Source organism: Rana temporaria, chromosome 12 (assembly GCF_905171775.1).
Source record: "Rana temporaria chromosome 12, aRanTem1.1, whole genome shotgun sequence".
In the NCBI taxonomy this organism is placed as follows: Eukaryota; Metazoa; Chordata; class Amphibia; order Anura; family Ranidae; genus Rana; species Rana temporaria.
Window position 1 is genome coordinate 51377574 of NC_053500.1, and position 15251 is coordinate 51392824.

Below are 15251 nucleotides of genomic sequence, written 5' to 3' on the forward strand. Positions count from 1 at the left end.
ATTCAGGTAAAAATCCCCTAAGTAAAAATGTTCTCCTTCTTCCACTTCCACTCCATCAAAAATCCTCCCCTATCAAAATCTATGCCGTCCAGAACAAAATCTCCATCTACAAGCAAAATATTTCTCCCATATCCCACAATAAAATTCCCTTCCAGCAAAAACTCCCCCGCAACAGGTAAAGAAATACCCTCTCCAAAGGAAAATTGCCCAAGAGCAATTTTCCCCAAGCAAAAATCCTTCCTTTCTTCTCCCAAAGTCCTCCTAAAGTCACAATAAACTATTCGGCTCTGTGACCCTCCATCAACACTACTCAGCATTGCAAGCCTCTTCCACTACTGCACTCCCTGCAAACCTCTTCTACCACTGTACTCTTCTTTTCACCAATGCTCAATTAATCCTAGGCCCTCCTATGCTGTGGTATGAATTCATATATCTATGTTCTGTGCTGGCCTCAGGTTGGAGTCCATTGACTTCCAGGAAATTGCAAAGAGGCTCAGGGTTGTCCACAACTAATATGCTGGGGATGAGGTGCCGCTGAAGCATTGCCAGGCACACATGCCCTGGATACTTGGGCATGCCAATGGCGATTATGCTTGAACAGAAGATAGCTCTGTGCTTGCGAAGAGAATAGAAGATGAAAGCATTGTCATGGGGCAACAGTTGCCCCGCAGCCAGGCACATGGTCACAGTCACTGTTCGGATCAATAAACAGTCCAGGGCTGTTCTTTTTGGTACATTTTTGGGTAATTTGTATAGGTTTTGGAAATTTAGTTGGATACTCCAAAAAGAACTTTGTACAAAGTGAAGACACTAGACTTCCTCCTGTAGAACTGTAAGCAAATTCCTTGTAAAAAAAAGTCAGCGGACTAGGCTTTGTAATAGTAACTAAAGGCACAAAGTCTTCTTCTTTTGAGCAATTTGAGCAGAGTCCCTTCACAAAGAACTAAGTAGACTGAGCTTTCTGGGCATTAGCCGATGTACCCATTTTTCCACACACAGTTGATTGTCCAGCACCAGAGGGGAGGCAGCAGCCCAAAGTCTCTAGGATCCCTCACACAGTCTGTACTCACAAATATCCTCAGATGATGGTTGCCTGCGGCCAAGATCTTCCAGACACCTTTACCATTGACCCCAGACGAGATCCTCCGATGAGAGCCCCTCAGTCAGCTTCCAGTAACTATCAGCATCCAGGCCCCTCAGCTAGCCCAGTTGAGGCCTCACGAACAGCAAGCACATGACAGGGTTGCCTAAGTGGGCAACCAGCTCCCCTTAGGCTGTGATCTCCCTCCAAGGAAAAAGCAGCTATCTGGGCCACCCTCCCAGGGATTGGCCAGGACTGTATAGATATTCATGCTGCCCATTTGCCTTGCTCCTCACTTATGCTCTGGAACAACCCACAGTCCTCCAAAAAGCAGAGAGAGCAATCAAACCTACAGCAGGCAAAACACTGAACTGACCAGAACAATCAAGCACAGTCACACTGGCAACAGTGAGCCAAAACGAAATGTGCCTAACAACAAACTGTAGCTCCACTGGATACAGTGAGCCATAACTAAATGTACCTAATCCTAGCAGCTACAGTATGTCACAAAGGGAGGGGATCATGCTCTGCTTCAGTATGTCACAGTACATGTTGGCATGTATGCTTCCCTCAATGAACTGTAGCTCCCCAGTGCCGGCAGCACTCATGAAGCCCCAGACCATGACACTTCCACCACCATGCTTGACTGTAGGCAAGACACACTTGTCTTTGTACTCCTCACCTGGTTGCCGCCAAACACCAAATTTAACTCACCTGAGACCTTGTAACACTAACGAGTCACATGACACCGGGGAGGGAAAATGTCTAATTGGGCCCAATTTGGACATTTTCACTTAGGGGTGTACTCACTTTTGTTGCCAACGGTTTAGACATTAATGACTGTGGGCCATATTCTGAGTATAGTTACGATGGAGTATCTCAGGATACTCCATCGTATCTCTCTTTTTTGGGCCGCGTATCTATGCGAGTGATTCTTAGGCCCCGTACACACGACCAGTTTCCTCAGCAGAATTCAGCTTCCGACCGAGTTTCTGGCTGAATTCTGCTGAGAAACCCGGCCGTGTGTACACTTTCGGCCGAGGAAGCCGACGAGGACCTCGGCGAGGAAATAGAGAACATGTTCTCTATTTCTTCGTTGTTCTATGGGAGCTCTCGGCCCGCCGAGGTCCTCGGCGGCTTCAGGGCTGAACTGGCCGAGGAACTCGATGTGTTTGGCACGTCGAGTTCCTCGGCCGTGTGTACGGGGCCTTAGAATCATTTTTGCATAGATACGCTTAAGATCCGACATGTGTAAGTCACTTACACTGTCGGATCTTAAATGTAATTACTCCGCCGGCCGCTAGGTGGCGTTTACGTTCAGGTCTCATTTGTTTATGCAAATGAGCCTGATACGCCGATTCACGAACGAAATCGCGTTGCGTAACCGTCGCTAACGTAGTTTGCGTAGGCGTAAGGTTACCCCTGCTATATGAGGGGTAACCTTACGCCAGTCCCACGTAGGCCATGTTAAGTATGGCGTTGGGTCCGTGTCGTGTTTTCCCATCGGGTACATCGTTTTACTAAGTCGTCCGCGAATACGACTTTACGTCAATGACGCACACGTTGGCGTCATTGACGTTATGCACCGAGAACTGGAGCATGCGCACTGGGCTATTTTAAGCCCGGCGCATGCGCAGTTCGTTCGAATCGGGGGCGATCTTAATTTAAATACAAGCCGCCCCCTTGGATATACGCGGGGATACGCCGGGCCAATTACACTACGCCGCCCCAAACTACGGAGCAAGTGTTTGGGGAATACAGCACTTGCTCCTGTAGGTTGGGGCGGCGGAGTGTAAATGGCTTACGCGCCGCCCGCCTACTTTCTACAAGAATATGGCCCTGTGTGTTTAGTTATTTTGAGGCGACGGCAAATTTACACTTTTATACAAGCTGTACACTCACTACTTTACATTGTAGCAAAGTGTCATTTCTTCAGTGTTGTCACATGAAAAGATATAATACTGTAAAATATTTACAAAAATGTGAGGGGTGTACTCATTTTTGTGAGATACTGTATCTAGGATGGTGCTACAGGTGTATATGCAAGGTAGACAGTTTCTCTCTCCGGAAGGTAACCCTGTTGGTTGGTCGTAGATAACAGCTTTCATCTTGATATGAACAATGGTCAACCCTATTGGGTCTTATATGGTATAAAGTGTTGTTTTCTGGGGATCCTTTTATGTGGAGGAGATCATTTTTATTATCTGGCAGTAATAGACATTGTTATTCTTAATTTATACCATTCTAGTGAAATCCTCGGGTATCTATTAAGTCCGCCTACTCCAATTTATTCCCTAATGTTTTTGGGATAAAAAAAAGTTAGGAAAATTACAATATCATATGACACTATTATGCTTGTTATTATTTATGAAAAACTTCCAAAGGCTTTACCTCACTGAAAAGGAACAAGTGCATTTTGTCAAATTTGTGCACGACTTGTACTGATAGATGTGGCTTATTTTATATATTATATTATTATTTATATTATTGTTATTATTATTATTATTTATATTATTTTATATTGTTGCTCTATACAATTTTGGTGACAATAAAGTACAGTAATGCTGTACAGGACAGATGTTATATAGAAATGATCATACAGAAAGGAGCGCCAGACCAAATCATGAAACTTCCATTGCTGCTCAGCAACTGCTGTCAAGTTGTTACTTGTCTACATGAAGAGTTCAATACTGGTTCTTATCTAGATCTGTAAAGTTCCTGTTTTCTATGAGTCCATCCAAGTTTTATTGGATTGAGCCCTGATGAAGGGGAGTGATGTTGCATTGAAACATGTTGGCTGTATTTATAGTACATTTTTAACAACAATAAAATTATCTTGGAATTTTTGATCTGGTTTTGGTCTGGCACTCCTATGGTTTGAGTTACTGTTGGGAAGCCTTTCTGTGTGGAAGCGAGAGCATTAGGAATGTCAGGGCTGGGTTACTGCTATTACTGTGCAATATATGTGAAGAATACAGCGCAGGTCTATGTATATAATAAATGATGACGTGATGTCAAAATCTATTAGTGTGTGGCTGCTGCAGCAAAAAAAATTGTTAGATGAACAAATGATATAGAGTATAAAAAGAATGAATGCTGCGCTGCTAATATGGTAAGTGTGTGTAAATCGTTACTGACATGATAAGGTAGACAATTATACACATCACAAGAAAAAGTGCTTATGTGCTAATAAATACAAAAGTGAGATAATGCACAGAAATATATAAAGTCCATATAGCTGTGATCAGCTAAAAGATGATTGAACGTAACAAATCTTCATATAAGCACCGAATTGTGTTGGAAAGAAAATCCACAATAAGTGAAAGACAGCTGATTGAAGCACCTCCACCTCAAGTAAATATTCTGCTTACCGAACACCAATTAATAAATCACATGTAGTACTGATAGGTAACCTCCGTTCCCCAGCTAGGTTCTTCCACACCAGATGGAAACAATGGGTAGTCCTTAGCCAGAACGCACTCATGCGTTGAACCCAGGAATGAAGACAAGAAGGGCAAACATAGAGTAGTACTGCTAACAAAGCGATTAATTGAAAAAATAAAGTTTATGCACTCACATGTCCAAAATAGTACATTGGCGTGTATTTAAAATGTAAAAGCCGGCCGGCTTGAATAATCCGCTCGTTCCTTCCGGATAGTCGCGGGCAAACAGTGATGACGTCAGCACGCCGTTCCTCCCTACGCCGTTTCGTCAGTAGAATGACATCTTCCAGTGCCCCTGGAAGATGTCATTCTACTGACGAAACGGCGTAGGGAGGAACGGCGTGCTGACGTCATCACTGTTTGCCCGCGACTATCCGGAAGGAACGAGCGGATTATTCAAGCCGGCCGGCTTTTACATTTTAAATACACGCCAATGTACTATTTTGGACATGTGAGTGCATAAACTTTATTTTTTCAATTAATCGCTTTGTTAGCAGTACTACTCTATGTTTGCCCTTCTTGTCTTCATTCCTGGGTTCAACGCATGAGTGCGTTCTGGCTAAGGACTACCCATTGTTTCCATCTGGTGTGGAAGAACCTAGCTGGGGAACGGAGGTTACCTATCAGTACTACATGTGATTTATTAATTGGTGTTCGGTAAGCAGAATATTTACTTGAGGTGGAGGTGCTTCAATCAGCTGTCTTTCACTTATTGTGGATTTTCTTTCCAACACAATTCGGTGCTTATATGAAGATTTGTTACGTTCAATCATCTTTTAGCTGATCACAGCTATATGGACTTTATATATTTCTGTGCATTATCTCACTTTTGTATTTATTAGCACATAAGCACTTTTTCTTGTGATGTGTATAATTGTCTACCTTATCATGTCAGTAACGATTTACACACACTTACCATATTAGCAGCGCAGCATTCATTCTTTTTTTACTGCTATTACTAGCAGATCTCTTTTCAGTGTTCAATGCTGTTCATCTGTCGGTTAATTACCAGCCACTCGTTGTTACCACAGTGGCTCACCTGGTTACCATTACCTGCCTCATTAGTCCAGCTTACAGCCAGCCCATTCTTGCTATTTAAACTTCCTTGCTCATTCCCTCCGTGCCCTTGTGTGGTCAACATCTCCATTGTGTCTCTGCTGTGTTCCTGTTTTGACTTGGCCTGGCTGATGTCTCTTCTGATTCCTGATCTTGATTTTTGGCTTCTGACAACGCTGACTTCTGGTTTCTGATTTTTTTTTTTCAGATGAGCAGGACCACAGCATTGATCAGTTTGCCATAGCGTTACAGACGCTCCTTATTTCAAACTGCTCACCTGGATACTCCCACTTGGGCTGCTCTGATACAACCAGTGTTGCATGCCACCCCTGCTGCTGTTCTGGTCTCTGTGCAGGGAATCGCCTCTAACACTACCCCTGTAAGAGGTATGACTGGTTCTGCTCTGCTTCCCCAGATTTCAAGTAATTTCCTCACCTCATTACCCGGTGGTCAATTGGTTATCCTTGGTTACAAAGGTACAATCACTCTTTTGATTGGCTTAGTGCTGAGGTCCTCTCATGGTTGCCACAATGCAGTAATACATGTTTTCAGAAAGTGATTAAGGTCATGTGAATGCCAGAGCAATACCTTGATTTCAGTGATGTCTTTAATAAAGGACAGGCAGGTATTTTGCCGCCACATCGGCCTAATAATTTCAAGCAAATCGATCTTCAACCTGGTGCCATTCCTTCTCGTGGCCTTGTTTACACTTTGTCTGTCTCTGAGGATAAGAGGAGGACTATGTTGCAGATTCACTTTCCCGGGGGTTTATTCTTATGGTGGTTGACCGGTTTTCAAAAATTCTCATTGTATTCTGCTAAAGAAGTTGCCTACATCCAAAGAACTGGCATCAGTTTTTGCTTGGAAGGTCTTTCGGTTACATGGGTTACCTAAGTTTATCATCTTGGACAGGGGTGGCCAATTTGTGTCCAGGTTTTGGCAAACCTTTTGTGAAAAGTTGGAAATTCATCTTTCTTTCTCCTCTGCGTATCACCCACAGTCCAATGGGGCTGCAGAACTAAGCCTTGGAGCAGTTCCTATGTTGCTTCTGACTATCATAACAACTGGTCCGACCTGTTGCCTTGGGCAGAGTTTGCTCACTATAGCGCCATCAATACTGCTTCCGGAATCTCTCTGTAATTCGATCAGTGGGTACACTTGTCAGCCCTTTTCTGCCAGACATCCCTTGAAAACTGTTGGCCAAACAGCACCTGCAACCATTCAGTAACAGACACTGTATGGGTATTTTGACAGATAAGGCTGGCTTTCAAAATACAATAGCTGCAGTGGGAAGATTTGTCCATCCACACTGGATGGAGGAATCTGCTAGGGTGAAAAGAAAAAATATACTGTATATGTTTAAGGCCAAATTAATAGACACAGAACAATAAACGCTTATACAAATTTCAGCTCCGGGCACAAACTATTTTTATCTTGCATGAAATAACCACACTCTGGTTCGACATAAAGAAAGGATCTGAGAGAACAGAGGATGGTGGTCTGTCCTGTCTATCAAGCCGACTTGTGAAGTCATTGCCACACACCCAAGGTGTGTCTTTACCCACAACAAAGCTCAGTTTATACTCGCTTGCAGTTCTTTGAATTGTTGCTAATGGCTTTCTTCCTTCTGGTTTGTTCAGACCTTATCTATGGTGATGGATACCAGCTGTATTGAACTCCTAATCAGAGGGATGTGGGTCAGCTGATGTCCCACAAATATTTACCACATTGCTTACCATAATACATTTACCAACAGTAGCAATGCTGTCAGCCAAAAATCCTATTGCAGTGAAAGCAGATCTGTCATCGACTTACTTAACCCAATTTCACTTATTTAATAGCATTATAACTTCTGTGGGGTTTTTCTTGCTGTCCACAACTTCGTGTACCAATGACCCCCATTTCCTTTTTTTCTATCTGGGTGTCACAGGCATACAATGTGGTGTAAATCTCCCTAGTGGAGTCACAGACACAATTACTGTATTTATCGGCGTATAACACGCCCAGGCGTATAATACGCACCCAGGGGCAGATCCACGTACAATTGCATGGATGCAGCGTATGTGAGATACGCTACGCCGCTATAACTTACTTTTTAAAGCTTTGAATCCAGAAAGAATTTGCGCCATAAGTTACGGCGGCGTAGTGTATCTCTCGCGGCGTAACGGCGCGTAATTCAAATCGGCGAGTAGGGGGCGTGTTAAATGACGTCGCAAGGACGTCATTGTTTTGACGTGGACGGAAATTACGTCCAGCCCCATTCACGGACGACTTACACAAACAAAATAAAATATTTTCAAATTCGACGCGGGAACGACGGCCATACTTAACATTGCGTACGCCACCAAATAGCAGCTTTAACTATACGCCGAAAAAAGCCAAACGGATTAGACGTAAAAGAATGCGACGGCCGCTCGTACATTTGTGGATCGGCGGAAATAGCTAATTTGCATACTCAACACGGAATACGACGGGAACGCCACCCAGCGGACGCCGAAGAATTGCATCTAAGATCCGAAGGCGTACGAAGACGTACGCCTGTCGGATCTAACCCAGATGCCGTTGTATCTTGTTTTGAGGATTCAAAACAAAGATACGACGCGGGAAATTTGAAAGTACGCCGGCGTATCAGTAGATACGCCGGCGTACTTTCTTTGTGGATCTGCCCCCCTAACTTTAAGAGGGAAGTTTCAGGAAAAAAATCTTTCCACAGCCCCCTGCTTAACACAGTATACCCTCTATTTTCAGGGTAAAAATGTGAGTGTTATACGCCAATAAATACAGTATATAAAGTGCTGGACTCAGATTTTATGCCTGGTTCACACCTATGCAGGTTGCAGTTTGCATATTCCAGGTGCATTTTGCATTTTTCAATACGTGTTTTTGATCCATTAAAGTCTATGGAATCAAAACCAGAAAAAAAGTTGCTGGTCCTTTCCATAAAATGCACAGATGTGAATCACATCCAGGGCCACTGATAGGGGGGACCACCAGTCCTCCACAGGGGGGCCCAAACAGTAGGGGGAATTCGTGTGGTTTGGCAGAGGGGCAGTTACAGAAGGATGCCTTCTGTGGCTCTCTGCAGCAGCTGAAAGCCAGTTTCTCCCCCTCCTGCCGGCTTTTAGCTGTTACAGGGAGAGACACAGACACAGGGCATCATTCCTGTAATTGCTTCCCCGACACCGATCCCCCTCCCTGTTCTGCCTTCTTCTTATCCCCCTGTGTGCCCCTTTGTCACTGTGAATATAATTTATTTATTTTTATATGTAAAAAACAAATAAAAAAGGGCTTATTCACACAGGTTCTCTGTTATCTGTTTGTGTCCACTAATAATAATTTTAGTGTATTTTTTGTAAAAATGTGGTCTTGATATATAGGGGGGGGGGGCTGATTTCTAGCTGTATGGGGCCCCATGATTTCTAACAGCAGCCCTGACCACATTCATTGGAAACCATGTTAAATGGACTGTAGTGTGTTTCTGCAAAACTGAAAACGCACTAAAAAATGCATAGGTGTAAACCAGGCCTTATTGTCCTTCAGAACAGAAGGTGTTGGTTGTGCTTGATAATTGCTTGGCAGCTCTAACGCAATGCATGGGCTCTACAAAGGGGCAATGCCCTCCCAATTTGAGAAATCAAAATGTAATCAACAGAGAGTGCCAGATGGTCGCTATAAGAGTCCATAATTAGTTATTGAAGATAGCAATGTGACAGTAGGACGATAAAAGTATCCAATGTGTTTCGGGGTCAGACAATCCCCCTTTATCGGGGGTGAAATGTAAATGTGGCTAGCTTGCGATCAAGCTAGTAGTGATGAAACGCATCAAAGCAGGGCAGTCCGTGTGTGGTGACAACATGGATGCAGTTGTATCATCGACAGCCTACTGGCGGTACTGGAGGTTTGTTTTCTTTTTTTGGGTGTGGCGGTGGGCGGCGTGATTGACGGTGGATCTACAACGGGGGATATTTGAATTTTTTTTTAATAAGGGAACTTGTCAAACTTCTCTTGTATCTTTACTGAAAGCCCCCCCCCCCCCATGTTGAGAGCATATAGCCTGGCCTGCCAGTCTGCATGCTCAGATAAGGATCAGGTATGGATCCTGGGGGAAACCCCACACCATTTTTTTTGGCATGAGGTTCCTTTTAAAATCCATACCAGACCTGAAAGGCCTGGTATGGATTGGGGGGGACCTCACACAGTTTTTCATTGCCAGGGGCTTGTCGAGCTGGTTCCTCCATCGGATAGGTTTCTGCCTCAACTGCGCAGGCGCGGCGCTTGCGCAGTAGGAGGTCACGAATTATCAGCTGTAGACGAGCTCGCTCCCGATGCCTGATGCCAGATTATACACGCTTGGTAGTACACGCCGCTCTATATAGCAAGGGGTGGATATGATATTGGATATGATATTGAGCAGTGCTTTTTTGATTGGTTATACACGCCGCTCTATACAGCAAGGGCGGATGTGAGACGTGTATTTTATTCAGAAACCCATGCCCCAAAAAGGACTGCTCAATATCACATCCGCCCCTTACTGGCCCTTGCTGTATAGAGCGGCGTGTAGTATAGAGCAGCGTTTATAACCAATCAAAAAAGCACTGCTCAATATCACATCCGCCCCTTGCTGCCCCTTGCTGTATAGAGCGGCGTGTAGTATAGAGCAGCGTGTATAACCAATCAAAAAAGCACTGCTCAATATCACATCCGCCTCTTTCTGCCCCTTGCTGTATAGAGCGGAGTGTATTATAGAGCGCCGTGTATTACCAAGCATCGGCGGCGTGTATAATCAGGCATCGGGAGCGAGCGCATCTACAGCTGACAAACAGCTGTTCCCACTGGGAGATTTCCGTTGCCTCGGATTGCGCCTGCGCAGTCAAGAGAACCATATCGATATGAGGAACCAGCTCGGCAGAACACCGGTACTCTTTTGTTTACATTTCAGCTGTCAGTGGAGAAGCCCCCTGACAGCTGATGAGTCATCGGTTGTTAACGATGTGGCTGTCGGCTTCCTGAGCCCCGATCCTTAACAACCAGCTCTATTCTTCACACACAATTTAAATCGGTCGATCATTTTTGGACCGATCCAAATAATTCAGAAAATTTGGAATTCTTTAGAAAATTTATAAACAAAATTAAATTAAACAAAATAAAATTAATTCCACAATGAATCAACGAAACAAAACTAGTACCGTAACATAACAAATATTGGACAACGATTGATGACGTCTGTTCTGACAAAATACATTGGAAGTTTTTTTTTTAATTGACCATACTACTTCATTGGTATGCTTCCTTTGTTTTGCACATGAGAAATTATTTATAACATTCTCACAAATAGGAAATTCTTGTCCATGGATGGAGGTAGTGGCCAGCTGAATTTTGGTTTCCTTGAATTTATACTTGGTGGTGGACAGGCACAGATCTCTGCATTTAGTAGCCATACTGCTGGTGGTGAGTTTTCCATTCACTCCATAGGTGATGGGAAGCACAATATAAAATGTCATTGGGCATCAATTTATTGATCGCTTTATTTGCGGTGGTAGAAACAGATTGAAGATTATTCACTGATAGATTTTCACTTTATTTGCTGAATATTAAGCATTCAATATCACTTCATTTAGTATATTATTTGTTATATATTTGAAGTTTACATGAGGTTACTATTGGCTTGATTACACTAATTTTGACACTTGGGACTTTAATATTTATGAGTTGCTTATGTGATATTTAACAGCAACTATATGAATTTAGATTTTTAATAATATATTTGCAATTTTTTTTTTCACCTTTGACACTTTAAACTCATGTTCACATTTGTTATGAACAGTTATGGACTACTTAGCAACCAGCAAAATGTTGGGACAGTAAGACAATGTATACTACAGAGTGCAGTGGTCAGAAGTACTGTATGTAACAATGTCCCTTAGGCCCCGTACACACGGTCAGACAAAACCGATGAGAATGGTCCGACAGACCGGTTTCATCGGTTCACCGCTGAAGTGGCCTGATGTGTGTACACACCATCGTTCCAAAAACCGATCGGGTCAGAACGCGGTGACGTCAAACACACGATGTGCTGAATAAAACGAAGTTCAATGCTTCCAAGTATGTGTCTACTTGATTCTGAGCATGCGCGGGTTTTGAACCGATGCTTTTCTGTACTAACCATCGGTTTGGACCGATCGGGCAGTGGTCCATCGGTTCGGTTTTGAAGCATGTTTTAAAATTTTGGACCAAAAGGAAAACAGACCGATGGGCTATACACACAGTCAGTTTGGACCGATGAAACTGAACCTCGGTCCATTCTCATCGGTTTTGTCCGACCGTGTGTACGGAGCCTAACATTACTAGTCTGAAAGTGCAAGTATTGTCATTGAGAGTGGGCATAAAAATAATTCCTGTTATTGGTATCAGTGGGAGAGACCGCTGTTGCAAGAATACTGTAGCTCCAAATTAATTGTTGTTCAGTGGGAGAATAATAAAAAACGAAGTTTAAAAAAAATTTCATTTAAAATGATTGTGTGTGGGCTTCACATAATTTTTCGGGTTCTGAAAAACTATGTTTTAAATGATGTCTTTTTCCGCGTTGTAAAAAATTATCGTGTGTGGGCTAAAACTACGTTAAAAACCTGCGCATGCTCAGAAGCAAGTTATGAGACGGGAGCGCTCATTCTGGTAAAACTACCGTCCGTAATGGAGTAAGCACATTTATCACGCTGCAACAAACAGAAAAACTCAAATCATATTTTACTAACACAAAATCAGCTAAAGCAGCCCCAAGGGTGGCGTCATCCGCACGGAACTTGCCCTTTATAGTGCCGTCGTACGTGTTGTACATCACCGTGCTTTGCTAGAGCATTTTTTTTAACGATCGTGTGTGGGCAACGTCATTTTAATGATGAAGTTGGAATAAACTTTTTTTTTCTAGAGGCTGAAAAACGTTGTTTTTTACATGCCGAAAAATGATCGTGTGTACGCGGCATAACTCACATTATGTTTGTGTTCAGTGAATTATTGGCCCCCAGTGGAGAAATAGCTTCCAATCCATTGGCGTGCAGTGGAGTAATGACACTTAGTGGGAGAAAAGGTCCCAGTCCATTGGCGTTCAGTGAGATAATGGCCCCTAGTGGGAGAAAAGCTCCCAGGCTGTCAGATAAGTACTTACCAAGGCCAAGATGCCGAGAGCCAGGAAGTGATACAGGGAGTGGATGGCCCGAAGAGGCACAGGCTACCAGCAGGTAGGGTAAGACTTGAGAGATGGTCTTGGTAGAGCTGGGCAGCTGTGCGGTGACAGGTGGGTAGGATGGCCCACTGGAAGATTCTCTGACAAAAATCCAGAACAGGCTGAGGGTCAAACACTGGAGGATGAAGTTATTTCCAGATCACTGGCTGAGACACAAAAGTTCAAGCCACAAGTAGAAGATCAAAGCCAGGAAGCAGGATGCAGGTCCGGGTTACAGGCAGAGGGTCTAGTACTGGAGACAAGCGGCAGATCCAGGACACAAGCAGAGGGTCAAGGGCTGGAGACAAAAGGCAGGTTTGGGTCACAGGCAGAGGGTCAAGAGCTGGAGGCAAGAGGCAGATCCGGGTCACAGGCAAAGGGTCAAACACAGGAAGCAAAGCAGAGTCCGTTAAGCAGGCCGAAGGTCAGGTCCAGGAGAAGAGCAGAGTAGTCAGGGTCAATCCGGGTCACAATAGGAAATCAGATACAGGAAACAGGAACCAAGCTCAAACAGGAAGCTGAAGACAAACCAGCAACCTGTCAGAGCACTTGAGCAGCCTTATATAGGCATGCCAGAGCGTCAATTGAGCGCGCACTAGCGCGCATTCGCCCTCGCCGTTCCATCGGGCCGCCGCACATGCACGCAGGGACACGGCGCAGCTGAATTGGTTGTTTCTCTGACACAGGCCATTGGTGGTGTTCAGTATGATAAAGGATTCAAGTGGGAAAATAGCTCCCAATTTATTGGTGTTCAGTAATTTAATGGCCCCAAGTGGTAGAAAAGCTCAGTTTTATTGCTGTTAAATGGGTAATTTCCCTCCCCCCCCCCCAGTGGGAGAATAGCCCTCAATTCATTGGCGTTCAGTAAGAGAATTATCTCTAGTGGGATATTATCTCCCAGTTCATTGGTGTTCAGTAGGATAATGATCTCTAGTGGATAAATGGCACCCAGTCCATTGGTGTTCAGTAGGATAATGATCTCTAGTGGATAAATGGCTCCCAGTTTATTGGTGTTTAGTAGGATAATGATCTCTAGTGGATAAATGGCTCCCAGTCCATTGGTGTTCAGTAGGATAATGATCTCTAGTGGATAAATGGCTCCCAGTCCATTGGTGTTCAGTAGGATAATGATCTCTAGTGGATAAATGGCACCCAGTTCATTGGTGTTCAGTAGGATAATGATCTCTAGTGGATAAATGGCTCCCAGTTTATTGGTGTTCAGTAGGATAATGATCTCTAGTGGATAAATGGCTCCCAGTCCATTGGTGTTCAGTAGGATAATGATCTCTAGTGGATAAATGGCTCCCAGTCCATTGGTGTTCAGTAGGATAATGATCTCTAGTGGATAAATGGCACCCAGTTCATTGGTGTTTAGTGGCAGAGACCCTCAGTAGGAGCATAGCACCCAAAAAAAAATGGTGTTCAGGGAGAAAGGCCCTCGGTTTTTAAAAGTTTTTTAAAAGTTTTACGCTCTTCTGTACACATTGGAAGTGCTCTGTATTAAGCTGTGAAACAAATAAGTGTAGTGCTATTGTAAAGATAGAATGACACACCATCTTGGCAATACTTTCCTAAGAAGAAATGACAAAGCCATTTATTTTTGGCAAATGTTAAAACACTATTGCAGCAAGACTGCTATTATTTTGCTGTTCCCCTCAGTGATATTACATGTCCTATAGCGTGCCCTGAAAACTGCCCACAGTTTGGCAACAAAACAGGCTCTGCCCTAAGTGGAAAGGTCCTCGTTTCCCCCCCGGGTGTGGGCTCAGTGTAATCTGGAGCAGGATTTGGGCGTTGCTAGCTGGTTCATCCAGTTCTTAGTAAAATCCTCCCCGCCTGGAACTCTGGATCCCACTGGATGCAGGGCAGTGCCTGCAGGGACATGCGTGCAATTATCTGGGGCTGTCATCTCAGTACACAGCACAGAGAACATTGTCTTTAAACTATTAGTGTCACTAATTGCTAAATAATACCTTTGCCACCATGAACGCATGATTTTAATAGCCTGTCTCTCTCGCTACAAGGGACAGTCCTGTACAGACCTCATCCTTGGAAAAGCCATTATTCTATCTATGTAAATCGTTTTACAGCACTGTCATCTCACAGAATTTAATGGGGAGATGTACTGTATATGCAGCCTACCTGCAATCATTTTAGTAGCACGTTGTCAACTGTTAAATGAGTCACAACAAAATGAGACCAGTGTCACTAAAGGGTCAATCCACCCAAATTTTTTATTTCAGTTTATGATTAAGGCTGGGTTCACATCTCCGTGCAGATCCGCTCACAGCAGGGGTATGGTGTGTCCCTGTTCTCCATTTCAGGGACGAATCAGGGCCAAATTGGCTGAAACACAGCCAAAGAAACACAGGACTCCTGTGCAAGCCTCTCCAAAGCCACCCCGGAGATGCGTGAACCTGCTCCATTGAGAGCCGGTCACAATCTCCTGTCA